Source organism: Dermacentor albipictus, chromosome 9 (assembly GCF_038994185.2).
Source record: "Dermacentor albipictus isolate Rhodes 1998 colony chromosome 9, USDA_Dalb.pri_finalv2, whole genome shotgun sequence".
NCBI lineage: Eukaryota > Metazoa > Arthropoda > Arachnida > Ixodida > Ixodidae > Dermacentor > Dermacentor albipictus.
This window is the reverse complement of record NC_091829.1, coordinates 14,269,966-14,282,117: the sequence shown is the minus strand read 5'-3', so window position 1 is coordinate 14,282,117 and position 12,152 is coordinate 14,269,966.

Sequence of the window (12,152 nt, the reverse complement as noted above, 5' to 3'; positions counted from 1 at the left end):
GTGAAGCCCTGCCCTTTCAGCTGGGTAAGCTCCGTGCCGTTGTGCCCTCCGCCCAGTGATGGCATCGGGTACAAGGCTTCTAAGTATTAGGCAAGAGAAAAATAATGAAATGAAGGATTTCGGCGACAGAGCACACAACTGTTAGCAACAGCATCAGCAAGAACAAGTTCAGTCCACAAAATGGCGATATAGGAAGATCGTAAGAAAAAGCTACACTGTGAGAGGTGATTTAGTTTAAGGTTATGTAAGAGTATTTCTATCACAAAGTGAATTCACCGTGAAAATCATCTGTATTTTGCTCACTTTCTTATTGCATACTGTCGTACGTAGCGCTCATAATCGCGTTCGCTATAAGTTGTCCAAAAAGTCTACGCTGGAGCCTCGATGAAGCGAGGGGCGCAGATTGCTAAAGTTTTATCCACGTGCGCACACCGTTGCGAATTTGTGACGGCATCTTAAAAAATAAGATAGGCGTCCCATTTCCTGCCTGAAAAACACTTTCTCTTGGTCGGCTTGTCGTAACATGTTCGCCATGCAATCTATCACGTTAGCTGACTTCGGTTTGAACCCGATGCAAGCCCGGCCGCCGCATCGTCTCTCTAGACAGTTCCGTTTGCAGGCGTGGAAGTGATGCATGGTTGCAGGTCAGCGTTCGATTTTTCATATTTATGGCAAAATAAATTGCTCGCGGCATCTTCGGTGCCAAGTACAACACAAGAGTTGAGGATGCACAGCGGCTCTACTAAGTCAAGTTCACATAATGACAAGTTCATTTTCCTACATTAATAAAGGAAAGGGCCGCCGCATAAGAGCTGATACGTACAGCAGTTGGACCGGTTGGCTGCACTCCAAGGTTGGACAGCCGAGCACACCAAAATAATGTTATTGTAGCATCATTAAGTTACGCTAGGACAGCCGTCACAGTAGACTGCAACAAAAATAGCATATACTTGGATAAGCGCATATCAAGAACGCGGATATACCTTACAGATGTGGGCAGTAAGTCTGTTAAAATTTAAAGAGAGATGTACAGTGAAAACCCGGCAAGAAAGAACGTATTGCGTTCACCGTTTTCAGCATGCTTCCAGTGAACGACTACGTCCTCACTGCAGATCGAAAAATTCTGATAGAAATGTTCCACGGCGTTTTCCGCGTCAGCATCTCATGATTAGACACTCAGACCGGTAAGCTTTCCACTGCATAGAAAAAAAAAAAAACTTGCACGTGGCCTTATAGCTGGTGATTGAGCTATACGAAAAAAAGTAAATACGTGGCAATTTATTACTCTAATTAATATTACTTATTAGATAATATCTAAAGCTTCATTCTACTATCTTGAATTTTAATAGTCAACAACATCTTGTAATTATATTCTGCACGTTGGACACATTTATTGACAGTTCATAATTTGTTACTGAAGGGAAAAGAATGAAGACCTGTCTCTGTTCTGTTTCAGACATCGTTTTGTTTAGAGTTTGATGTAGGTAGTGGTGTGGCTACTCCAATTTTCTGTATTCTACTACAAGAGCTATAGAAGTAAATTAATAATAATGTAAAAATAGAAAGATAATGATGTAGAAATAGCAGTTTTTTGTATCTGATGGACAGAATTAAACATTTATATCGGGGCGAAATGCGAAAACACCCGTGTACTTAGATTTAGGTGCACGTTAAAGAACCCCAGGTGGTTGAAATTTCCGGAGTCCTCCACGACGGCGTGCCTCATCACCATAAAGTGGTTTTGGCCCGTAAAGCGTCATAATTTAGGAGATAATTAAATTATTATGACTGATTGTCTGAAACTCGGGATATCGGCACTAAAATTTTACGAAAACCGATGGATCGTGAAGGCAAAACACTGCGGCAGAACTCGTCTCACGATGGCTGTCGCTGATAATGCGTTTATCATTCAAGCAACGTAACGACTCACCGTATTGCTGAAGCAATGTTTATTTGAAATTTGTAGGGGTCGTTCCGAGACATCCGTCGCTTTGGCTGTATGCGATATGCACGGTCTTCGGAACCGGCCCGCTTTGTTTTTGCACTCGCTTGCCAAGGTCGCCGATGAGCGTGACGGCATGACGACCACGCAGTGAGGACGACGGAATTGCGAAAGAAATGACGTCATTTAATCGTGAATTGAATGACGAGGGCATATATAACTGCGATAGAATGATGAAGAGGGAATGGCGTCGGTGGATCGTTAGATAGATAGATAGATAGATAGATAGATAGATAGATAGATAGATTCTCGATATCTGAAGTAGGCAAAGAGTGCTAATTCCATTAAAAGGTCGGGCGTCGTGTTTACAGCGCTATGACTTGGCAAAACGGTTTTATAGTTCCGCATTTCTTATTTTTGAGTGAAGTGGGAGAGTCAGCGTGCGCATTATACATGTATGCGGGGTTTATGACCTTGTGTACACAGTCGCGACGAGCAACGTACACGTCGAGGGATGAAACACACGCGCCAGGGTTATTCCAAAGCTTTAGTCTTTCATTAAACGTGGTTTGGCAAAAACACGTCTGCCGTTGTCTACGCGGTTGTGCGTATTTGTCGAACTCGGAGGTTTCATTAAACCTCGCGTTTGCCGATGCTGTTCGCTCCGCTAAGGGCTTGCACATGTTTAGTTTTATTCGCACGCGTTGCACCAACGCCTCCTGGACAGCGAACAGGCGTGGACGTTTAGAGGCCTGACGTCACGTACTCGTGCAGACAGGTCATACATTCGAAGAGAAACGCCCAGCAAACCGCGGCAACATGGCTTAGCGGGCACACATTGTCTTCTCACTCCCTCCCTCGTTCTTTTTCTCTCGCCTTTTTCATGATGCGAGCTTAACTGGGGCGTAAGCCAGCGTGTATGACGTCGCGGCTTTAAGCTTCAAGGCATTTCGTTATTAAGAAGGCGTTGGTTACGCTTCGCGCGAGCGGTTGAACGCCACGCTTAGGGACGCGTTTCTCAAACGTTTACATTTGGGAACTCATAGTTGCATAATATTTTCCGCAGAATTCGTACGGAAACTGTAAAGGCTATGAGTAAAATCTTTTTTTTTTCTTGCGCGCGAGATTAGAGCAGGAAACGAAAGAAAGTATAAGAACGCACAATATTCTTTTCTTCCCGCTAGCTGAGTACATGAATGAACTTTAAAACAGCCAAGATACCTGCTTGGAGAATTAAACAAAGATCGGATGAAAGCGGGCGACATGTAAACAAGACGTGACGGGAATTCGAGAGGGAACTATGCATCTTGTGGGCGAATTTGGTGTCCGCGAGACCGCGTGGGCGATGGCTGATTCGGCAAGCGCCGCGTGTGGGTGCTCCCGAAAATAAATTCCACCATTCTACTTTATATTTCTTAAGCGACGACGCCCATTCTTTTTGATGCGAAAACATGCGGGACGTTCCCGTAGTAGTGCCACGCGTCGTTCCATCACCTTTGTGAAGGCGTTAGTTTTCACGGGATTAACACTGTTGTAAAGTTCTGGCTCGGCGCAAGACCGCCTACAATAGCTGAAGTTTCTTGAACGTTGTCGCCAATTGTGTGACCTAGGAGGCGTCTCCGGTCAGATCGGATGATGTTGTGCAGGGCTCAGTGACTTGAAACGCAGTAATCGGCCCGCATGACGGGCGGCACTTTTTGCGTCACCGGTGATCGCTGGGTGGTCGCTGGGTTACCAAATGCTTTCACAACGCATCACAAAGGCCCTCGCTTTCATCGTACGCCACAATGCGTCGGTTCGGTTTACCCAGCGCCAACCGGTGACGCGAAAAAGTGCTGCCCGTCATGCGGGTCGATTACCGCGTTCAAATTCTTTGAATCGCTCAGCTCTCACTGTGCGTGGGCACCAGCAGTAACTCTGGAATGTACGGGCAGGTATATATAAGTAGCGGACGCAGTCAACCCTCGGGAGTAGATTCGATGACTGCGCTTACCGCTGTAATGTAGCACAGGCAGCACGCCGAAAGAACAAACTGGTACTGGTACTATCGTCAAGCGTCAAGCCCGTCGGCGAGCGCAGCGACCCGCACGAATGCAGCTAAAGTAAGCTATTATCAGGCAGTCGTAACTGACAACTTTTGACTGAGCCTGTTGGTCTACGGTGAAATACGCATCGCGAACACGTCTCCACAAGTCAGACACACGTTGACAAGCAAACAACGCAACGTGCGTGTATAGTATATATCACCTCAACTTATGAGCGCGCCTTTCTGCACACTTACACGAGCTTCATTGCATTGCAATTGATAGCTGCGCGAACGCCCCCCTTTATCTGGCGGGCGCTGGGAAAGTGGTAATTATTGTTAATAATCACCTGAAAGAGAGAAGCCTTATTTTTTTGCTCGTGTCAAGTAGATAAAATCAATAAGGAATTTCATTTCCGTTGAATGCCGACGGTAATGACTGTCCACCACAATGCGTTTAGCATTGAATAAATATAGTGACACAACGTATTGTCACCGTCGAAACGAGTTATGTATGGGGCGTGCACTGCAGATTCCTCTTTCGCGCTTCTCCAAGAACACTCAACGCCATCTAGCGCCGACGCCGCATGGCGCGCTGGTGCGCTGCATGACGCGCCGGTGCGTGCGAACGCTGAGAAACGCGTCATGCGGCGACCGGGCTCCTCTCTCGCGCTTCTGTCCGGACACGCTGCGCCATCTACCGGCACCGCTGAGAGGTTCGCGCGCGGACTCCGAGACGAGAAGCATGGCGTGCCGCTGCCTGCGAACGCTGATAATTGTTCTCTCCCTTGCCACCACACACTAAGTGGTTCATACCCAGTGACCCAAGTTGCCGAGAGGTTCATTGAAGAGTGGCACATAACCGGTGCAATGATAGCGCAGCTCGCTAAAGCGTTGGCGTGAAAGGAGTTTATTGAAAGCGAAACATATACCAAGTGAATTTGTAGCGCATCAAGTTAATTTGTCAGGTTGATGATCTTGAGAAACCCTTGCGACGTGGGCTCGATTCCGCTAAGCACCGAATAAATTTAAGGAATATTTTTTTTGTCGCTGTAAAGCGGCACATTCCCAGTCGCACGTATTTAGTTACCAAAGTTGGCGTCAAAGACGTTCATTGAAGAGCCGCACACACCTACTGGCGCGTACCCAGTGCTTCAAGTCGGCGTCAAAGAGTTTCTTCGAACAGCGCTGCGAACCTGCCTCACATTGATGACCCATGTCGTCATGAAATCGCTTCGTTGAAGAGCAGCACGTATGTGCACCTTGGCATAAACTCAGTTACCCAAGTTGGTCCGATGTTTGGTTTCGAACCCTGTTACCTCAGCACAGCAGCCTGATGCGCTGACCATTCGACCACGAACTGACTACCCGTTGATTCAGGTAGGCGGGAAAACGGTTAGATACATCGATATATAGATATCACCCGGAAAGTGTGTGCAGTACCCAAAGAATGCGAATGCATTAAAACATTTTTTATTTAACAATGTTCCCTCACCTAGTCGCGCTTCAATCGCTGCTCCCATCATCCACCCTCGCTGCTGTCGGTGACAATTGGTTCTGAATCGATTTCTGCCCGAAGCTTCACGACCATTTGAATCGACCTCGCTGGAGACAGAAGAAGCATGCCCGTGCTCAACGTTGCTGCTCCCAGAGCACTCGGAGAAGCCACGAGATCGGAATGCAGCCTGATCTTAGTCGCGCACCCAGCTCGAAGGTGAGAATTAACACGGCAAGCTGGGTGATTTGGGCGGTGGGAGTGGTCTACGTCATTCCACTTTCATGCGGCAAAAATTGCTTTGGGCAGACACCAGGGCGCTGTCTTAACATCCGCCTTAGGGAGCACCAAGGTGCGATCAGGAATGAAACAGGTTCTAATCTGGCCGCGCATTGTAGAGTTTGCTTATGCAAACCTGCGTTTGAACAAATGGAAATAGTGTATAAAAATATGAATCAAATCAACCGCGAGATTGTGGAAGCCTATTTCATGCATGTAAACGCAGGCGCATGCGTCAGCCAGACTTCTATCACCCTGCACGATAAAGAAACTGATGTTTTTTCGAATGGCAAGATAGGCTAACACCCTCGTAAACGTCACTTCACACGTGTTTGCATTTTCTGTGTATTATAGTCCATTGTTTGAAAAAATAAATCAGCTGCGCTCGTATTGTGTCCGGGTTGTGCTGCCCACCCACAGGAACATGTTCGAAGGTGAGACCGCTTCTGAGCGCTCTCACCTGCATCACGGCGCTCTGAGTGGGGCTGTAGCGAGCGTGTTCCGAACGCTCGATTTAGACAGACCGAATGTGAAACGCGCTGCGAGAGCGCTCAGGATGCCTGACAAACGACCAGTCGAATGTACCGTAACTCCGAGTGTCAGCTGCTTCTTTGTTTCGGACGCTGTGCTCATCTTCGGTGTTCCCGACAGGAAAGCACCTTGCGCGGCATACAGCGATAGACAATGCCGGCCTGTCCTATCAAAATTGCATGGTTGAAAAGGCGACGTGTGATGAACGTCATCGCGAAATTTAGGCTTGATTGTCCGCTTGGGACTCGGAAGTTCAGTAACGAAGTTAATAGAGGGAAAGTCGAGGGGTGTATTAATGAAGAAAACCTTTCGGTTCGATGAAACTATGCATAATGGATCCCGGAAAACAACGAAGCGGTCAATCGCGAGGTGAGAAATAAAATACGAGATGATAAAAAAAAAGAATAAAGCAGTACAATAGTTACTGACAAGGGGACGTCGCTCATGCGCGCACAACTTCGTCTTCTCTGTCGATTAAAGAATGAAGCTCAAGAGATATCGAGGAAAGAGAGAGAGAGAAAAAAAAAGACGGAGCGACGACAGGTACTACTTTCTTGTCTGTCAAGTTTAACACGCAAGAGTTTGGCCGGAGGGTCTTCGTTTTTGGGCGTGATGAATGCTGCGCCGCGGTCCGACCGTGGTGTCCGATGCCGGCTTTATTACTCGTGCACCTGCGCCGTTGCCCACTTCGTACTTTTCGCGTAATAACCTGCCCCGGACGATGACGACGAGGAAGGGTCATCTCGCGAGTTTAGCGAAGCGTCGAGCGCCGGGTCATCCTTAATTGCGTTTGGCTGATCTGATGAGGCCGGTAACTCACCTCGACGCCGAGAAAGAGAGAGGAAAAAACAAAACGAACTATGCGAGGTTTTTTTTTCTTCTCAATTTCTAAGTGACCCTCGTTTGTTATTTGTTGCGTACTGCCTTTCTGTTTCCTAGCGGAGTTCGCGGAGTTTGAGTCACCCGGTGCTGAGCGAAGAAAATTTCGTGCAATCGGTCGATCTGGGAATCTGACCCCCATCGCACTCTGCCCCGAGTCCTCCGCTCTATTTACTAAGAAAGCAGTTCGTCAAGTCTGAGTAATGCGTTCTGTGGCGCTACTGCTTCTTTCAAAAAAAGGAAAACGGAAAAAGAAAAGAAAAAAGAATTTTCACCGAAAGTTCACCTCCGCCGACCAACAACGACAAAAAAGCCAATCGTGATGGTGACGCTACGAATCCGAACTTCGCTCCCGGCACACTTGTCTTAATATTTTGGGGTTTTACGTGCCAAAACCACTTTCTGATTATGAGGCACGCCGTAGTGGAGGACTCCGGAAATTTTGACCACCTGGGGTTCTTTAACGTGCACCTAAATCTAAGCACACGGGTGTTTTCGCATTTCGCCCCCATCGAAATGCGGCCGCCGTGGCCGGGATTCGATCTCGCGACCTTGTGCTCAGCAGCCCAACACCATAGCCACTGAGCAACCACGGCGGGTCACACTTGTCTTGTTGTCCGTGCCTTCTACCACGCCTGGACTTTCGACAAAACCTCTCTCGCAATATGATGGACCATACCGCATCGACGAACACACCTCCCGTCAACTATGTCATAGAGCCGCTTGCATCGACATGCGACAAGCGCCGCCGTGGACGCGATGTTGTTCACGTTCGCCGCCTGAAACTATTCTATGACCCGCTCGTCTCCACGTCGTAAGTCGCCAGGATGGCTCCGCTTTTCCACCGGGGGTAATTGTAATGAGAAAGACAAGCACAAGAACAAGGTCAGCCAGATCGTCTCTTCCATGCCTGCTGTGCAACCAGTGGGCTAGCCAGATCGCCAGTGCTTAGCACGAGTGTGAGCCGTTCGGGCAACCAGCTCTTCCTGCTCTGCGTCACCTGCCTTCCCGGTTACGAACAGACGTTACCATTGTTATCTGTTCAGTACACCCATTACAAAATAATAAATACTAAAGGAAAAACGTTGGCGGTAGTGCGCGATGGCAGCGCCTCCTAGATAGCAGGCCTGTGCACTCTGCTTTATGGCATCATGCTACTTGGACTGAAATTTTCATTTCCAAGCCAGGCTTGATGAAAAGGGGGACGTCAAAATCACCGCGGCTTATCCGGGAGCGTCCCGATTTATTTATATGGCAGTCGGGCAAGGTGGCATGTGGTCAAGGATCGAAGTGCACCGGTCTTGTGCTATCTAGGAGGCGTTGACCAAGCATCTCAACGCGCTCGCTTGCCCGCGAGGACATAACTCGAGCTACAAGGACATAACTAACTCATATAACTCGAAGGACAGCTCAGCGGCGTTCAATTGGGCATTAGTGCTTTCAAATTCACAACTCATAGGGAGTGCTTGGGTGTCTTCGGCCTTTTTTTTTTTGCCAAGCTTTCTTTGCGAACCCTCGCGCATTCTTCTGACCGGTGGCAGCTGGGTGCTGCTGCCGTCTTGCCCAATACTATTATTGGTATTGCCGAATTACGGGCCCATAACAGTGCGATGCTCGAACCATTAGGCCACAACCGCTTTTTAGAGCTCGGCTCTTAGGCGCCCGTTCCTGCGGCGAGCGTCGGTGTCCTATCTCGTAACCGAGCGAACGAGCACAGCGAAAGATGGGAGTGAACGCGGAGTGCAGTAGGGAATGAAAAAGCGGCGAGAGCGAAGAGAGCGCGCGAAGGAAAGCGGAGGAGGGTATGGCGAAAGCTTGAGAAGAAAAACGTAGTGCCGCACACCAGGGGCTTTGCGGCGACGATTTCATCGAGGTGGCGCTAGAGTAGCGCGCGTTGTCTGTCTGAAAACAAAGCGCTGTATGAGCGGACGTTGTGTGCGGCGGCTGCTGTGAATCGCGCCCATGCGTCACCTACGCGCTTCTTCTCGCGCTCTCTCGATTAGCGAGGCAATCGCTCCGTTTGCAACGTGCCGCACGAGACAGATTGTCCGCGCCGCCCAATATATTGCGACATGAAAACACGTATGCATCTGCGCTAAAATTTCGCATTAGGGTGTATCGTAATCGTCGGCTAATTTTTTGGCCTTGGTTACATTAGGCCACAATCGCACGTATACTTCTGTCGCGCCATCGTCCACTATAGCTCTTCGAGATAATCTCCGCAGCGTCACACTGCGTAGCATGGGTGTGCGGGAGCACATGCTCGCGCGCCGAGCTTCCTTTACGTCGAAGACGCAGGAATGAAATGGTCAAACTTATAGCGTTTGGTTAACCGATACACGAAAGCTTCGCTTCACTCAGATTTCCAAGATGTGCGTTGGCTCTGCATAAATCTTGATTAAATAATTTCTCGAGCTCTGAGTGCCAAAACCGCCATCTGGGTACGAGGCACACCGTAGTGGGGGCGGCTCTGGATCATTTTAGATCACCTAGGTTTCTTTGACGTGCACGTAAGTACACGTACGCGAGCGTTTCTGCATTACGCCCCCACCCGAATGCGGCCGCCGCGGCCAGGATCGGATCCGCCACCTCGATATCAGCAGCGCAGAGCCACCGTCACAGGGCTAGCGCAGCGAGCCACTAGCAACTGTGAAGGGGCCCCAGTCTAGCTAGGGACAGTCCTCCACAGACTACATCCTCGCTCGCACTGCCCGGACGGGCACTCCGGAAGAGATTAGGCGATCCTCAGGCGCCAGCAAACCTGGCGACACCGTCCGCTCCCCACGACATCCGGGCAACACCGTGAGCCTGCAGCTCCTAACACGGGGTCTCGGCAGCAGCAGCATGCGCGGCCGACGAACGACTGAAGCGTGGCGTTTCTTCGAGACGAGGAAAGGGTTTAATGGGGCGTCCGTAACGTCAGCGCAGCGTTGCCTCCGCGTCGAACCGGCGATAGAGCCCGAGTGCGCGCACAGTCGCGTTTCGCGTGCTCCGTTTCCTTTCTTCCTTTCTTTTGTAAACAAGCGCACTGGCGTGTTTTGTTACTTGCGCACTGTACTGGATCGCCTGAGAGTAAAATAGGGTCGTGTCGTTGAATGACATTGCTTAAAATTGAAGTGCCGTATGGCTACCGATGCAAGTTTTCTGGCCGAGTTCCCTTGCTCCGTTCTCAGAACGGCGGGGTAAGGGGAGTAATCTTGATTTTTCGAGCAGCCTCTAAGAAGTTTACTACAGGCACAGTAAATGTGTCTATATATTAAAAAAAAACAACTTACGAGTTTAAGCGTGGCATTGTGTAAGGATGCCGTTGCAATAAAATAAGAGAGAGAGAGAGAGAGAGAGAGAGAGAGAGAGAGAGAGAGAGAGAGAGAGAGAGAGAGAGAGAGAGAGAGAGAAATGTATATGCACGAGCAACAAAGACAGCATCGCGACGGCATAAGGTAAGAAGTATACTCTCGTCAGTCAAAGGTGAGCTGGGAACAAATGACCCATAGGGAAAGCTGAGGAACAGCTCGAAATAGCAAAATTATACTACAGGACAAATAAGTAAAAGGAAAAGTAGTAAAAGAAGTAAAAGGAAGTAAAGTAAAACGTCATAGTAAAAGCAAGAAAGAATAACGACTGCCTTGACATTACTCTTGAACGACTTGTATTGGCCGAGCCAGTTCACGCTGCTGAACTATATGCGACGCTATGCAACTACGTATTAGGAGGAGGAGGAAAATAAGGAAGGAAAGGTAGGGAGGTCAGCCGGACGCACGGTAGAAGGTACTATCAGTAGAGTATCAGCAGCTATAGTATACAACGCTATAACATTCACTATCGCGCGGAGAACGACACGCTACGACAGAAATCACGTTGCGGAGTGTTGAAGCGGGAGAGCGCACGCTATTTCTTTATTCTATCCCGCTGGTTTTGCCACGCCCAGCGTGGCAAACCCAGCGCTCACCATGGTGATTTGCCACGCCCATCATGATGATAATGGTTTATTGGCATCCCCTTTTAAACGGGGATAGAACAAATACTAAAAAGTCAACTAGCCTGCTTGAGTTAATCAGGTATAATGTACGTGCTTTTCATTCTAGCATTTTTGTATACATCTCATCATTGTTTATTTTTTTAAGCTTCTCTATATTTACCTTGTACCGCTACCTATGCCTGTACCGGATCCGGTCGTATCACTCTCTTCCTTCCTTTTCTTTTTTCAATTAGTACTAAAAAAGTATCATATTTATCTCGACTGCCGACCGGCTGGTGCTTCCCTTCAATTTAAACCCAAGCGCTTCTGTAAGGTGTACGTTACATACGGGTCCCACTGGGTGAAGACCTTCGCATTATAGCAGGATGTGCTGATTGGTGTCCGAATTTTCGCTGCAGCAGACAGGGGGCGCCTCTTGTAGCGAATATTTGCTCCGGTATGGTTTTGTCATTAGGCAACCAGCTTGAGCCTCAGATAGCAAGGCGCTGTCCTTTGTGTTATCGTACAGAATTTCTCTTCTAATTTATTTCTTCCCATTCTTCTAAATCTCCGCGTTCTTTTTCGTTTCCATTCTTTGCACCCAATTCGCTGTCTCTGTTTCTCTCATGTTCTCTTTGATGACTCGCGGTTGTCCATGTATATAAACTTTCAAGCGTGTCGCAGACATTTAACGCCCCCCGAACGCAAAGGCGCCAAACTGCCAATACGAGCTGCAGCTGTTAAAGACACAGTGCATCGTCAAGCCTCGAAGTCAGTGCAATGTGAGGCCGACACGAGGTGGTTTCTTCACGCTTAATTACGCTATGTAGTAATGCTTTATAGTGCTGCTGAAGCACATAAAGCGTTTTGTGAGAAATTAGTGGGCCTTTTCGTTGTTTACAGTTTCTTTATATGTGCGTTTTTGTGCTTAAACAACTTATTTCTTTCTAATTTTCTTTCGTATTACGTGTAGTATTACGTCACGACCCTCCCTTGTATGTCTCCTATACTAGTTTTACTAATGGAATGGTTTGTAACGAGGTAA